At 41.0% G+C, this 17,011-nt stretch overlaps 1 non-coding gene and 1 pseudogene across 1 annotated transcript; one reads left to right on the top strand and one right to left on the bottom strand.

Annotated features, from left to right (window-relative positions):
• Positions 1-7,357: 7,357 nt before the first annotated feature.
• Positions 7,358-7,461, top strand: LOC123633639. Its single transcript, XR_006733667.1, has one exon. It is a non-coding gene; the product is annotated as a U6 spliceosomal RNA (small nuclear RNA).
• A 5,864-nt stretch (positions 7,462-13,325) lies between these two features.
• Positions 13,326-14,609, bottom strand: LOC123632155 (annotated as a pseudogene).
• Positions 14,610-17,011: the final 2,402 nt, after the last annotated feature.

The raw sequence follows: 17,011 nt of genomic DNA, 5'->3' as shown, positions 1-17,011 counted from the left end.
TAAATTACTTTCCAGCGTTTGGGTTCTTTTCCATTGACATAAGTGTTTTTATAAATATTAACTCATGTAATACTTCCAACAGCCCCAAGATGTAATATCCCCAATTTTCAGATGAGGAAAAGTGTAACACAGAAAAACTGAATGATTTGCCCCTTAGTGGTGATTGGGGATGCAAACTTGTCAAACACATCACAGATGAGTACAGTCGCCCCTCAGTATCATTGAGGGGGTTGGTTCCAGGACCCTGCAGATGCCAAAATCCACGAATGCTCAAGTCTCTGATATAAAATGGCATAGTATTTCAAATAACCTACGTACATCCTTTAAATCATCTCTGGATTACTTATAATACACAATACAATTCAAATACTATGTAAATAGTTGTTATGTTCTGTCCATTTTTATTTGTATTATTTTATTGCTAATTGTCATTTTTGTTTGTTTCAAATATTTTTGAAATGAGGTTGGTGGCATCCAAGGATGAGGAACCCACTGATACAAAGGGCCAACTGTAACTCAGGGAATCAGGCTCCTTTCTGACCTGTGGCTCTGCCCTCTTCAATCCACACTTCTGATGTCACTATGGAAGGGGAACGAGTGTGAGAGGGTCTGTGGGCCAAAGCTGGCTTCCTCTCACATTCCATTGGCTAGAACTCAGTCACATGACCACAGCTACCTGCAGGGGAGGCTGGGAAATGCAATCCAGCTGTGTGTCCATGAAAAGGAAAAAGTTAGGTGAAAAACTAGCAATCTGGTCCACTACAGAGAAGGATACAATAAGTGATATAAAATATACTCAGTTTATTTGGAGGAAAAAATTGAATTTCTTTACTTATTTTTTAAAAAATTACACATCTGGGAGGGCTAAATGACAATAGGTGGTCAATTTATTTAGCAAATGGCATTTTCTGAGTAGCCACATGTCCCAAGACGGAATCCACAGCATGGACTGCTTGTGCCTTCTCTGTGGCGAGGCAACCTGTGCAAGGAACGAGCTCCCCGTCCACCTTCTTCTTATCTTTCCCTTTGTGCACCCCTATTCCTCCCTCTGAGCCGCATTCCCTCCTCCCCCACCACTTTCATTTTCACTGTTATTTAGTTCCACTCTGATCCATTTTCCTGTGTGAAGCCAGGCAGGGTCACCACAGGCACAGCCAGCCCCCGTCACTTTGTTGGCCCTAGAGCCGCAGGAGAAAGAAGCTGTCGACTGGAGCAGAGAGGGGGCTGGAGACAGACCAGCACCCAGCTTGTCCCAGTCCCAACACTTTCCAGCTCCAGTTGACCTGGGAAAACTTTACCATGTTGGACATCAGTTTCCCCACTGGTTAAGGTCCAGTTTTATACAGGAACACCTTGGAGATACTGCAAGTTTAATTCCAGATCACCACAATAAGGCAAATATCACAATAAAGTGAGTCACATGAATTTTTTGTTTTCCCAGTGCATATAAAAGTTATGTTTACACTATCCTGTAGTCTAAGTGTACAATAGCATTATGTCTAAAAAAATGTATGGACATTAATTTAAAAGTACTTTATTGCTAAAAAATGCTAATAATCATCTGAGACTTCAGCAAGTCATAATCTTTTTGCTGGTGAAAGATCTTACCTCAATGTTGATGGCTGCTGACTGATTAGGCTGGGGTGACTGGCAATTTCTTAAAATAAAACAACAATGAGGATTGCCTCTTTGATGGAGTCTTACTTTCATGAAAGATTTCTCTGTAGCATGCAATGCTGTTTGATAGCATTTTACTCGCAATAGAGCTTTTGAAGTGGAGTCAAACCTCTCAAACCCTGCTGCTGCTTTATTAACGAAGTTTATATGATCTTCTAAATCCTTTGTTGTCATTTCAACAATGTCCACAGAATATTCAACAGGAGTAGATTTTATCTCAAGAAACCACTTTTTGGCTTAGCTTGTAAGAAACAACTCTTCATCCATTCAAGTTTTATCATGAGATTGCAGCAATTCGGGCTCCACTTCTAATTCTAGTTTTCTTGCTGTTTCCATCAAATCTGCAGTTACTGCCTCCACTGAAGTCTTGAACCCCTCAAAGTCATCCATGAAGTTTGGAACCAACTTCTTCCAAACTCTTGTGAATGCTGACATTTCGACCTCCTTCCATGAATCACAAATCTTCTTAGTGGCATCTAGAATGGCAGATTCTTTTTTTTTATATATTAAGGGGGGAGTGAGGAGGAAGGTTCAATTTCCCTTTTTTTTTTTTTTTTTGAGACAGACTTGCTCTGTCGCGCTGGCTAGAGTGCAGTGGTATTATCATAGCTCACAGCAACCTCAAACTCCTGGGCTCAAGCGATCCTCCTGCCTTAGCTTCCTGAGTAGCTGGACTACAGGTGCACCACAAGCCCTGGCCAATTTTTCTATTTTCAGTAGAGACTGGGTCTTGCTCTTGCTCAGGCTGGTCTCAAACTCGTGAGCTCAAGAAATCTTCCCTCCTTGGCCTCCCAGGGTGCTGTGATTCTGGGCATTAGCCACTGCGCCAGGCCCTAGAATGGTAAATTCTTTCCAGAGAGTTTTCAACTTACTTTACCCAAATCCATCAGAGGAATCACTATCTATGTCAGCTATAGCCATATGAAATGTATTTCCTTTTTTTTTTTTTTTCCTTTGAGAGACGGTCTCACTCTGTTGCCCAGGCCAGAGCTCAGTGGCATCATCATAGCTCACTGCAACCTCAAACTCCTGGGCTCAAGCAATCCTCCTACCTCAGCCTCCCAAGTACCTGGGACTACAGGTGTGTGCCACCACATCTGGCTAATTTTTAAATTTTTTTGTAGTGAAAAGGTCTCACTATTGCCTGGACTGGTCTTAAAATCCTGACCTCAAGTGATCCTCCTGCCTCCACCTCCCAAAGTGCTAGGATTACAGCCATGAGCCACAGTGCCTGGCCTGTATTTCTTAGATAATAAGACTTGAAAGTTGAAATTACTCCATGATCCATGGGCTGTAGAATGGATGCTGTGTTAGCAGGCATGAAAACAACATGAATCTCCTTATACATCTCCATCAGAGCTATTGGGTGACCAGCTGCATCGTCAGTGAGCAGCAATATTTTTCTGAGCAAATAGGTCTCAACAGTGGGCTTAAAATATTCAATAAACCGTGCTGTAAACAGATGTGCTGTCATCCAGGCTTTGTTGTTCCATTTATAGAGAATAGGCAGAGTTGATTTAGCATAATTTTTGTGGGCCCCAGGATTTTTGGAATAGTCAATAAGCATTGGCTTCAACATCAAGTCACCAGCTGCATTAGCCTCTAACAACAGAGTCAAACTATCCTTTGAAGCTTTGAAACCAGGCATCAGCTTCTCCTCCCTAGCTATGAAAGTCTTCAATGCCATCTTCTTCCAAGAGAAGACTGTTTCATTACATTAAAAATCTGTTATTTGTCGCAGCCACCATCACAAATTGTCTTAGCTAGATCTTCTGGATAAGTTGCTGAAGTTTCTCCATCAGCACTGGCTGTTTCACTCTGCACTTTTATTTTATGGAGATGGCTTCTTTCCTTAAACCTCATGAACCAACCTCTGCTAGCTTCAAACTTTTCTTCTGAAGCTTTCTCACCTCTCTTAGCCTTTGTAGAATTAAAGAGAGTTAGGGCCTTGCTCTGGATTAGGCTTTGGCTTAAAGGAATCCTATGGCTGGCTTGATCTTCTATTCAGATCACTCAAGCTTTCTCTATATCAGCAATAAGGCTATTTCACTTTCTTATCATTTGTGTGTTCACTGTCGTAGCACTTTTAATTGCCTTCAGGAACTTTTCCTTTGCATTCACGATTTGGCTAACTGGTGTTAAAGGCCTAACTTTCGGCCTGTCTTAGCTTTTGATATGCCTTCCTCACTAAGGTTAATCATTTCTAACTTTCGATTTAAAGTGAGAGAAGTGCAACTCTTCCTTGAACACTTAGAGGTTATTGTAGAGTTATTAATTGGCCTAATTTTAATATTGCTTTGTTTCCGGGAATAGAGAGGCCTGAGGAGAAGGACAGAGAGATATGGGAACAGCTGGTCGGTGGAGCAGTCAGAACACACACAGCATTTATTGATTAAGTTTGCCATCCTATATAGGTGTGGTTTGTGGTGCCCCAAAACAATTATAATAGTAACATGAAAGATCACTACTCATAGGTTACCATAATAGATATAATAATAATTAAAATGTTTAAAATACTGTGAGAATTATCAAAGTATGATACAGAGACACAAAGTGAGCACATGCTGTTGGAAAAATGGTGACTGCCGAGAGACTTGCTAGATGTAGGGTTGCCACAAATCTTCAATTTGTAAAAATTGCAATATCTTCAAAGTGCAATAAAATGAGGTGTGCCTATACTTGATGATCTTATCAAGTCTGAGGGGAGAGTTTCCTGGCTTAGTCAAGGAACAACAGGTGGAGCGATATGAGCTAGTTCAGAGGACTAGGGGATAACAACCAAGGACAATATACATGGTTTTTAAGAGTCTGCTGCACCTGCGGAAATTGGCAAAAGAAAGTGAGGACTCAAAGATCAGCAAGTCTTAATGGTACTGGCATAAAAACAGACACATAAATCAGTGGAACAGAATAGAGAGCCCAAAATCAATCCGAACACATGTGGTGAACTAATCTTCCACAAGGGCACCAAGAAGACACAATGGGGAAAGGACAGTCTCTTCAGTAAATTGTGCTGGGAAAACTGGATTTCCACACCCAAAAGAATAAAATTGGACCCTTATCTTACAGCATACAGAAAAATCGACTCAAGGTGGATAAAAGACTTAGATGTAAGACCTGAAATCATAAAATTCCTAGATGAAAACATAGGGGACAAGCTCCTGGACATTGACCTTGGCAATGTTTTTTTAAATATGACTTTCACACCAGAAGCTCAGACTACCAAAGCAAAAATAAATAAATGGGACTACATCAAACTAAAAAGCTTCTGCACAACAAAGGAAACAATCAACAAAATGAAAAGGCAACCTATAGACTAGAAAAAAAATATTTACAAACCACATATCTGATAAGGGGTTAATAGCCTAAATTTATAAAGAACACTTACAACTCAACAGAAGAAAAACAAGTAGCCCAAGTAAAAATTAGGCAAAGGACCTGAACAGATACTTCTCCAAAGAAAACATAAAAATGGCCAACAGGTATATGACAAGATGCTCAGCATCACTAATAACCAGGAAAATGAAAATGAAAACCACTATGAGACATCAACTCATACTTGTTAGAATAGCTATTATCAAAAAGATAAGAGACAACAAATGTTGGCAACAATGTGGAGAAATGGGGACCCTCGTACAGAGTTGATGGGAATGCAGGTTAGCACAGCCATCATGGAAAACAGAATGGAGGTTACTAAAGAAATTAAAAATAGAACTACCATGTGGCCCAGCAATCCCTCTTCTGGATATATATCCAAAGGAAATGAAATCACTACTTCGTAAAGATATCTGCACTCCCATGTTCATTGCAGCTTTATACACAATAGGCAAGCTATGAAAGCAACCATCTAAGTGTCTATCAACAGATGAATGGCTAAAGAAAATGTGGTGTGTGTGTATATATACATATATATATATAGTGGAATATTATTTCAGCCTTTTAAAAGGAGATCTTGCAGTTTGCCATGCATGGATGGATCTGGAGGATATTATATATACTAAGTGAAATAAGCCAGACACAGAAAGAAAAATATTGCATTATCTTACTTATATGTGCAATCTAAAAAAAGGGAAATATACAGACATAGAGATAGAAAATAAAATAATAGTTACTGGCATGAGGGGATGGGGAGGAAATGGGGAGATGTAGGTTAAAGGATACAAAGTAGCAGATGTGTAGGATGAACAAGTCTAGAGATCTGCTGTACAACAGGAGCACTATAGTTAATAAAATTGTATTGTATTTGGGATTTTTGTTAAGGAAGTAAATTTTTAGCTGCTCTTATCACACAAAAAATGGTAACTATGTGAGATGATAGAGATGTTAATTTGCTTCGCTACGGTAAACATTTCACTGTCTATGTATATCTCACAACATCATGTTCTATATCTTAAATATGCACAATAAAATTTATCTTTAAAAAAAGGATGATGAAGTCACAGAGAAGTGGCTGAACTCCTTCCCCCAAAACACACACATGGACACCCAAAACCAGACCAAAACACACAGCCTAGACTGAGAAGGGCACGAGGTCCTTAAAGGAAGATGCTGGAACCAGAGTCACTTATGCCAACCCTGCAGTGTCTAGGCAGCACCTAAGTGCCCCAGGCTGGCAGGACCTGGTGGGGCCTGCGGGACACCAAGAAGCACATGCCCAGTCCAGCCCCACAGCTGCCTGCAAGAGTTTGGGGACACTGTTGCTAGATATACCTACTTTTCAAAGAAATGGAAAATCAGGACTCTTTTTATTCTAAAACATTGATACTTATTGTACAGCATTTAAAAGATCCTAGAAGTCAAACAAAACATATGTGTGGGCCAGACGGACCCCAGGCAGACAGGTTTGTGAGTCAGGATTGGGTCCGCATGGCACAGTCGCCTACAGAGAATTGTCTCTGTCAAATCAGGAGTCAAACGGCAGTCACTCAGGACAATTTTCCACGCGTGTACAGATATTCTTTATTTGTGGGCTGGCAGGAATGATGTGCTGGAACTCAATGAACATTAACCAAGAAAGATGGAGATGACGGGGTGCTGAGTTACTGCTGTTTTCATCCTCGTTCTTTCCCAAGGCAGGCAGAACTCAGAGTCGTTGCCTCATTTCCTTAGAATCATGTGCTGCTTCGAGGGCTCCTGCTTCCTTCACCCTGTCCCGAGGCGCTGTGGAGCTGCGCCCTGTGTCACCGAAGGGCGTCAGCACCACTGTGTGGTCAGCCTGTGACAGCCTGCGGCGGTTGGCCGGAGTAGACCAGAGCCTGGAAACTCAAGTGATTTTCTTGAGTTGCACTGATGACAATTGAACTGAACTGAAAATACACTTAGCTTAATACTTACACAAATCTCGTGGGGAACCCTTTTTGTAAGCCAAAGAATCTTTGGGAAAGTAGGTAACTATGCCCCACTTTCACCCTCCTAAATTCTTGTTTACATTCAGAATTATGAGTACCAGTTTTTCTGAAATTGAGGCTCACATGAACCTTTCAGGAACAGGGAGAGAGAGGTGCTAGGTGACCATTTGGACCTTGCTTCAGGAGTGGGAATCCCTTTCACCAATACCCCACGACTCTCAGGGTAGGGTTGGGGAGAGAAAGCTGAGAACCGTATACAAGTAAAAGAGAAAAATGTTTCATGAAAAAAATAATTTTACTTCAAAAGTTATTAATTATTTAAAATTATTCCAGTGCTCGCTTTGGCAGCACATATACTAAAATTGGAACGATACAGAGATTAGCATGGCCCCTGCACAAGGATGACACACAAATTCGTGAAGCGTTCCATATTTTTCTGAAATAAAAAAAAAATTATTCCATTTGAAATTATTAAATTCTACATATTTATTAAAATATAAATTAAAATTATATCTCAATTTATATTTAAATTCTGTTAAAATATAATGAATGTGATTTTAATATATCCATTTTATAATTATGATAATATTGTTTATTTAAAATGATCACCTAACACCAGAAAACAGACTTTGTATCTATCAAAAATAACATATTTCTGTATAATAGCATAAGTCATCGTATAGGTATCGTGTTGAAGAAGAGGAGAGAAAAGAATTTGAGGTGAAATGGGAAAGAAAGACAAGGAGTTGTGGGAGAAAAGGGTAAAGCACTGCTGACAGTGGAGAATCTCTCCTCTTCCAAGCTGCTGAGGCTGCCAACCAGCTGTGGCACTCCCAGCAAGCCAGTAAACCTGCGTTAGTTCCAGCTTCCTTACCCGTAAAAATGGGCATTACACCACTAACACTATCTCTCTACCTTATATACTGTCAAAGGCTTAGTAGGATTTTAGCAAAAGCATTGGAAAATTATAAAGTACTCTAAGACAGTAAGATATTTGTAATAATATAGCTTTAATAATATAGATGGGAAAAAGCAGAGAATACAACAAAAGCAGCTTGGGGAGTGTCCAAAAATGGGGATGGGTGGCTCTGTTGGCTCTGCCTGCGATGTGCCCATCAGGACAAATCTTCTCCAGCTCGCTCTTCCCTTTGAATTTCAAGCTGTCTTGGTAATCTTTCGAATGGTCCTGATTGGCTTTATTTCCAACTTCAAAGTTTACATTTTAATTAAATGCCTGTTCTGACATGAGCTTTTGAAAGTGTTAAACGTATAAAGAAATTTAGAGATTTACATTGGCCTGATCTTTGAATACCTCTGAAGTTGGAAATTCCTTATGTTTAACTTTTTATCAGAGATTGTTTTCCGCTGGTTAGGAGTGCCTCAAAGTTAGATTTGGGATTGGCGTTTGTTTCATTATTTCACATCCTTTTTTTTACAGTCTAAGTGTATCTATGGTAGTTCCAAGGAAGGACCTCAGGCAGCTAAAAGCAGCACAGGAAGCCCTGAACTTCAGGGTAGACATGGTCTCCTTGAGCCCAGGCAACTCTGGTACAATGACGCTCTCAAAAGAAAATTTCATCTTGTTACTTCTTATAGTTGTCCAACGACTTAATGAAATCCAAACTCCTTGTGGCAAACCAACCTCCTGACAATCTTGCTCCAACCCACTTTTCTATCCAGTTCCCTCAGTTAGCTGAGGATGACACAGCTCACACTATGTAGCAGGCTTAGAAAGCAGACAGTCCACATTCTGTGTGGAGAATAGGCCATGGGAGAGGGGTCTCCGGGAAAAAACACACAACAATAAAATGACAGACCATCTGATATGCTTGAGCACTATCAAAAAAGGCAGTTGATATATGAATAAGCTGATGCAGAAAAAAATTAACATTTTTCTAAATATCAGTATATAGAAAGTAAAACAATGACAACTCCAGGAAAACCAAGCACTTTGCAAGAAACAAGACATGATAATGGTGGATTACTTAGGTTTTGCAGTGAATATTATTTATAGGAACATACTAATGTCAATACCTGTACCTTTATTGATTTAACTAAAAGTGATCTATAACCGCTGGGAGGATGGCAAGAGAGGGAACGTGATAGGGAACATAGGAACACTAAATATTCATCTAGCACAACAGAAACTCAATAGATAATATCCCAGTCTAAAAAGAAATAGTTCTGTAACCATACTATATAGAAATATAGAAATAAATATCATCCCCTTCATTATACCAACTATAGATGTTTATTTTCATGTTGTAGATTCTTAGTTTGAAAATGTCTTGCTTTTCCAAGATTTCTACAGCCAATATTAAATAATACACACTTATGTTAAGGTTCAGAAAATGGATGTGAATCCCTAGTTTGAGCCTTTTCCTGATAATTTTGAATTTTTGGCCAACGTCTTGTAAGATATAATTAGATGATCATGATTTATTACCATAGCATTATAGGGTGGACACATCACCCTGGGACCACTTGTTCACTGCACACGTTCTGGCTGGTTGTCCACTGGGCTTGCATTATTTGTGTCTATTCTGTGAGGATCATTTCAGTGAAATTTGGTAATATAATCTTGGAAACCACTTCCATGGTGGCACAGAAATAGCAATCCCTTGGAAACTCTCCAAAGAATAAATGAATGAAAGGCATTTTCACCGACCACTGGCTGTGATGTTGTAGAACTCTTTCCTCAGGGCTCCCAGTGACATGAGGCAACTGGCCTGATGATGGTGTCAGTGCTGACCCAGGTATGTAACATTAGTAATGATTAATTTGTTTTTAATATAAAGATTAAAGGCTGGGCACAGTGGCTCACACCTGTAATGCTAGCACTTTGGGAGGCCGAGGCTGGAGGATCACTTGAAGCCAGGAGTTTGAGCCCAGCCTGGGCAATATACTGAGACTTCATCTCTACAAAAAATTAAAAATTTAGCTGGGTGGGGTGGCCCACACCAGTAGTCCCAGCTACTAGGGAGGCTGAAGCAGGAGGATCACTTGAGCCCAGGAGTTTGAGATTGCTGTGAACTATGATGATACCTCTGCACTCTAGCCTGGGTGACAGAGTGAGAACCTATCTCAAAAAAAAACATTAAATACATACTGAAGTTCTATATTTTTACCCTTCATTCTAGTGAATTGCCCCTCACACCCCACTCAGGTGTGTCCTCAAAGGACTGACCTTTATGCCCTGGCTTCTCAGCCTTTCCCAAAATGAGGCAGAGGAGACAGAGCCTGGGCCCCTGGGGTCTCTAAAAGAAAGGGGAGCTGGGGCCAGTGCACAGCAAGGGAGGCATTTACTTGAGTTCTTTTGTTCTACCCTAGAATATTATGCACATTTTGTCTTCCATTTAAGAACATGATACCTGTGCATCCTTTAATCAAGCACATTTGCACCAGACTTGGGTGAAGGTGACTCACAGTGATAGTCCAGGGCAGAGGCCCTCTTGTTATTTGAGTGCCTCATTTTTGAAGCACATCAGTAGGAGAAAGGAAACGTTGGCCTCAATTTGTCATTAAAGAAAACCAGCTTGTGACCAAAATCTCCCTTCAAATGTTCCCCAGGATCCTCCAGCTTCCCAATAATATTGATAAGAACTCTAAGCAACAACTTTTTAAAAACCACTCTTTTCATTACACAATAACTATGGACCATCCTAAGCTTTGATAAGGGCAGTTGGCTGCTTATGAGAACGTATTATAGCAATTGAAAAACTGAGTATAAAATACACAGCAAAGAAAACATGCAGTCCCAGTGTCCGTCTGTGGGGGAACAGCAAAGACATGCTCAGATCATTTTCATTTCAGTTCTGCACTACATTAATCTTACCTTGTGGCTGGAGCACCTCATGTTAGAAGCACATTAGTGGGATAAAAGTGCTAATGGAATACAGACCTTGACCTCAAGACATGGGCACAAAGAATACAAGGTGAAGTTTAAAATGTCCTAAATGAAGTGCTACAGGACTTAAGCAGACAGAAAGATTTCTTCTAACTTGGAGAGAGAAGCAGGAGCAAAGAATAGGTGTTGAAATCTGGAGGGAGGAGGTATGGAAGAAGATCCTGGAGGACAAGGCTAAGAAATACAGAAAAGGGCAGAAAGGGAACAAACTGCAGCCCAGGGGCGGAAGCAGTGATTTCTGAAAGGGTTGACTATATGTATTTTTTAATGGATAATTTAAATGGTCATTTATTTGTTTATGTTTCTAATCCTTCTCAGCTCCCATAATTGACTACATGCGGTATGGTAAAAACATTTGTATTTGAATCACAGTGGCGGGTTATTCTCTAAATATATTTGCAGCCATAAATGTTGTCATTTTAAAGCATGATGTCGGAACTCAGAAATGCTACCTGCTAGTTCCTGGGCGTCCTACTTTGTACATATTGTTTGCATTAGTCTTCTTTTTTATATGACAAAGGAAATGAAATGGTATTAAATGGTTTATAATCAGAAAGAGTTTCCCCTGCCTCACCCCTAAGCTCACCCTCAGAGGAGAGCATTTTCAATTCTTTAGCTGTTTCATTTGATATTTATTTCTAGATTTCTAAGTGGTATGCTAATGTGAGGTTTTTTAAAGTTGGACATTATCTACTGATTTTCTGTTGTGCTAAATGAAGATCTAGTTTTCCTATATTTCCCACCCCTGCTTCGTCTTCTGCCATCCTCCCAATAGTTTACCGCATTTTTAGCTTAAATCAATAAAGGTATCGAGATTAGTGTTTGTGTAAATAATATTCACTGCAAAGCCTAAGTAATCTACCATTATTATATTTTCTTTCTTGCAAAATGTTTTGTTTTCTTGAACTTACAATTGCCTTGTTTTTTTCTCTTTATGGTTTTCTAAATATTGAATGCTTCATTTTCCCCTATCACGTTGTTTATATATCAACCTACTTTTAAATGCTTAAGAATATCCGATGGTCTATTTTGTATTATTTTTAATTTTTCCTGGAGACTCCCCTCCCAGCATACTCCCTCCTCCTCATACAATCTTATCTGGTTGCCACGCAGCGTCTATCCTGGGAGTTTGTTACCTTGCTGAGTTGGATTCTCTGTTTCCTGGCTCTTATATTTTCTTTTTCCCCAGCCTGTTCTCCCATTTTTCTGGCACATGCTTCAGAAGCTTCCTATGGTGGTCAGCCTCCAATGGTCCCCTGAGATCCCCACTTCCTGGTGTCTTTGCCCTGCATAGTCCCCTCCCGCACTGAGCCGGGCTGACCCCCTGGCAGATTGAGTACAGGGAGAGTGATGCTGTGTAGGATGGCCCAGCAAAGAGCCACACTGTAGCCCTTAATGCTCCTCCTTGCTCACAGCTATGGTTTTAATAGCAAATGTGAACTTTACATATTTTGTCTTCTTTCATTCTAAGAGGTAAAAATCATCCCTATTTTACAGAAGAGGAAATCGAGACTGTAACTGGTGCTATGTTGTATAACTGTAAGTGACAGAGCCCATATCCGAACCCAGGTCATACTGACTCCAAAGCACATGTTCTTAATATTATGCTGCCATGAGTTTCTATAAAAGTGGGCCCTCCTATAGCTCCGTTTTTCATTCCATGAATATTCCACTTTACCATTCCTAAGACACATAATTGTTTTACGTTTATACATCTCAGAAGTTGGCTGCATCTCATAGCTGCTGGGTTGTCACTCTTGCTCCTAGTCTAGTGGCAGTCCTAATGTGGGGGTCACAGTCTGCACATGTGCACACTTGGCTGACATTCTAGGAACATGACTGGTCTGCTGCAACTGCATATGGTTTCAGACCACAAGCAATGTAAGGACATGGGAGTCCCATGTGTTGAGAAACATGATCATTTTTCTAGATCTAACACTCTCACCTCCTTCAACTATTTCTGATATGGTTTCTTTAACAAACCACACCCAATTCTCTTCATGCCTTTGTTCCTGTTCTTTCTTCTGTCTAGAGTGTTCTTCCCTCATTCTCAGGAATGAAGAAATGGTTTGCTGTCTTCCAAGACTTAGAGTTCAAGAGCCAAGTTCAAGAGTCAAGTTCAAGATCCACCTCCTCAGAAAAGCCATGACACAGCATTTAACATGTTTCTCCTTGTCAGTTTCCACCATTATACTTTCAGCTCTTGGAGAATGGGCCTCAGCCGTCTCTATGTCCTAGAGCATAAAGAACTTACCATATAGTATTAAATATACACAGTGACTATTTGTTGAATAAATGAGCAAATGAATGAATAAATGAGGCTAACATTTTTCCCCTAAATCAGTAGAGTTATTTTATTGCATCATTAAAATGTCACAAATATGTCTTAGGAATCATCTGGCATCTTGTTTCTGTAGCTGGACAACTCTTAGATCTTCTTCATCAGGCTGTTGAACTGTTTCAGAAACATAGATACTATCCAAAATTTTTTTTGATATCTTTGTTTGTAACTGTTGTGGCTTGCTGAATCAAAGCAGCTGAATTTGAAACATGTTCAATGTCGTTTCTTTCAAGGATTAACTCATCTTTCTGCCTTGAGATATTGAACATCCAACCTCTGGCCTCATCTGAGCCCTGTGGATGTATTTTTCACCCAAGAAACTTTGGATTTCAACAAAAGACCAAGTCTCTTAATTAATTACGTTGATGGGGGAAGTGAACATACACAGACCTCATTTTGTAACAGAAGCCCCATGGAACACCCTTGATTGTGTTCTGCACGTGACCACAGATAGCGCAAACGGTAGCCAGTTCCTTTCTATTTCTCCACCATTCTTCAACACAGAGTCTCTTCTTTTTTTTTCTTTTTCTGTCCAAAGAGACCAAGTTCTACATTGATGTGATTGAAGTCCCTCCACTGGGTTCCTCTGGAGCCCTTCACAACAACTGTGCATCCCTTCCGAGTGTCGTCTCCATTTTCTGGAATGTCAACAGTCTGATTGCTGAGAATTCTCTTCCTTCTCCCAGTAGATTGGAAAAGAGAGCCAAGGCCAACATTTCCATTGCATGGAAACTGTGACCACCATTACGGGGCTGAGCTCAGCCTGCTGGAGATACAGGAATCTTTAGAAAGGCAGCAAGCTCCATGTAGCAGAGGACACACAGGCTTTTATGTAAAAGATTGGCAGCAAACCACCAAAAGCATAAAACAGAGTCTCTCCTAGCCTTCAGAAGGAACTAAGACTGCCAATACTTTCATCTTAGATATGAAGCCTCCAGAACTCTAAGACAATAAATTTCTGTTGTTTAACCCACCCAGTTTGTGGCACTTTGTTATGGCAACCCCAGCAAAGTATCACAGAAGGCCTCCTCCCCCAAACTGTGTGTCAGGCCTCACTGGGGAGAGTGTGGTTGTTGCCCAATGGATGATAGATTAGTTTGCTGAATTGGCCCAGGTCAGAACTGATCCAAGTCACAGGGTGGAGCTGGTAGGAGACAGCCACCGCCTCTTGTAGCCTGGCAGCTGGAAGCCTCCTGAAACCTTCTGCTGGTGCCAGTGGGCTGCAGCTGGTGGGCAGAAAAGAGCAATATGGAACTCACTAAGAATTGTGGGGTGCCACTGAAGCTTAGTGGGGGGAGCACAGTGGATTCCCACCTCTTTTGTCACTGGTAGCCATGCGAGAGGAGGAACAAGAAGAGAAGAAAGGAAGGATGCTATCTATGTACTAGGAAGAGAAGCCTCTTCCTCCTGCACGGGACCCTCCAGTGCCCCCTGCTGATGGGGCTTAACACCATGCAAAGGAGATCCGCTCACAATACTCAGCTCCAGGTGGAGTAAGTGCTGGAAAGTGAATTTAGAGCTGAAGGGCAATATATTGGTAGATGCTCAATCCTTCTTCCCTTAATTGTATCTTTTAAAGAGACAAACTTTTGCTCTGTCACCCCAGCTGGAGTGCAGTGGCACGATCATAGCTCACTGTAACCTCCAATTCCTGGGCTCAAGCGATTCTCCTGCCTCAGCCTCCCTAGTAGCTGGGACTACAGGTGCGTGCCACACACCCAGCTAATTTTTTTATTTTTTGTGGAGACGACAGTCTCGGTATATCGCCCAGGCTGGTCTTGAACTCCTGGCATCAAGTGATCTTCCTGCTTCAGCCTCCCAAAGTGCTGGGATTACAGGTGTGAGCCACTGTGCCCAGCCTCTTAATTGTATTTAAAGAAGATAAAATAGAATTTTGAGAAGGATTTGCTCCCACCAAGGAAATGGCCAAGCAAAGGCTGGGTGGCTACATGGCAGAGTTATTCTCCCAGGAGTTCTTAACATTTTTTGATGCCATGAGCCCCTTTGACTGGTGAAGCCTGTGTATCTCTTCTGAAATTAATGTTTTTTTTAAAAAAAATTATTTCAATATGTTTAGGAGGTACAAATGCTTTTTTGTTACATGGATGAATTGTATAGTGGTCATGTCAGGGCTTTTAGTGTACTGTCACCTGAATAGTGTACATTGTACCCAATAGTAATTTTTCATCCCTCAGACCCCCTCCCTGCTTCTGAGTCTCCATTGCCCGTTATACCACCTGCATGACTGTGCACACCCATTGCTTATAAGTAGAATATGTGGTATTTGTTTTTCTATTTCTAAGATACTTCACTTAAAATAATGGCCTCCAGTTCCATCCAGGTTGCTGCAAAAGCCATTATTTCATTCTTTTTTTTTAAGGCTGAATAGTACCCCGTGGTGTGTGTGTATGTATGTGTATATTTTGTAAACATACATACACACATATGTACATACATATAACATATGTATATATATTCCTATTATTTTTGTTTCTCCGGAGAACTCTAGTACATAAAATAATACGAGTTCTTCTTTATTAATGCTCTAAAAAGAAGATCTAGCAGTGGGCCCAATAGCTACATAATTTCTAAGTAGTGACTTGTGTAAAAGACATCACAGGGTACTTGTAGCTCCTGTAAAGTGCTATGAAAATAGCTGTGCTTTATACTGGTGACCTCACAGATGATGCTAATACTGGCAATTGTTGCTTGCATTCATAATGGAAGAAAATGCTAAATTGGACTTAGAATTTAGTGGGGAGAATCTAATTCTTCTATTAAAGTTTGTGGACCCTCTGAGTTAAAAACCCCTGTGCAAAAGCCAATTGCAGGGTTGGCGTTGAGGTTGGCCTAGATCTCTCTACATACCAGTCAGGTATTTTTGAAGTTTACATCAGGGAAACTAATCACCCAAACACAACTGTCAGCCATTGTATGCCCTGTATATGCACATAAAATACTGTTCTGGAAGTTTTAGGTGCCTCTCTGGGGGACCCATTGAAAGTCCCCTGCTGCTCCTCTTGTCCTGCCCCTGCCTTAATTGCTGCCTCCTGCATGGGGAGGCAAACAAAACACCAGCGCGTGAGTTTTAAACATGAGGAAGAGGAAAGTTCCTGCCTCACAATGCTTGCTCACATGCAAACACAATGACGTACTTCATGACTAGTGGTGGAAGGGTCGTGCGGTTCTGCCCGAGCCTTAGCCAAGTGAGTCAGTAAAGAGGAAATACTTGTTTATTTGCATGGGTGGTGTTGGATGGGATAACTGACCCACTGACCACTTGGCTAGTGAGGACAGGGACAGGACTGAGGTCCTTAACTGTGTTGTGTCGTTTGTAAACCAATGTCCCAGAAGGCAGAACCAGAAGATAGGGCAGACTAGCCAAGGCTGGCAAGGCCAGGCTGGAGCACAGAACTAAAGTCCAGAGGCTGCACATTCTTTTTTTGTTCAATTCCACTCTCCCTTGGAGTAGCCTCCCAAAAAAGAAAAAAAAAAAAAGGGCACTGGCATATTTTATTAGTGTGCACTGTTCATCTGACAAATATCTGTTGAGTCCTGGCATAGACTGGGCACTGTGCTGGACGGTGGGGGAATAACGATGCAGCAGCCAAGTCCTTGGTCTTTAGGAGTCCCGTCTATGGAGGCGAGCAGATAAGTAGGCAAATAATTGTAGTCTGGTGTGATGCCTATGCAGGCTCTGAAGCCTACCTCAGCACTGTGGGAGCAGGAGGCCCGTTC

The sequence above is a fragment of the Lemur catta genome, chromosome 2 (genome assembly GCF_020740605.2).
Source record: "Lemur catta isolate mLemCat1 chromosome 2, mLemCat1.pri, whole genome shotgun sequence".
Classification (NCBI taxonomy): Eukaryota; Metazoa; Chordata; class Mammalia; order Primates; family Lemuridae; genus Lemur; species Lemur catta.
This window is presented reverse-complemented; position numbering and strand designations above follow the sequence as displayed.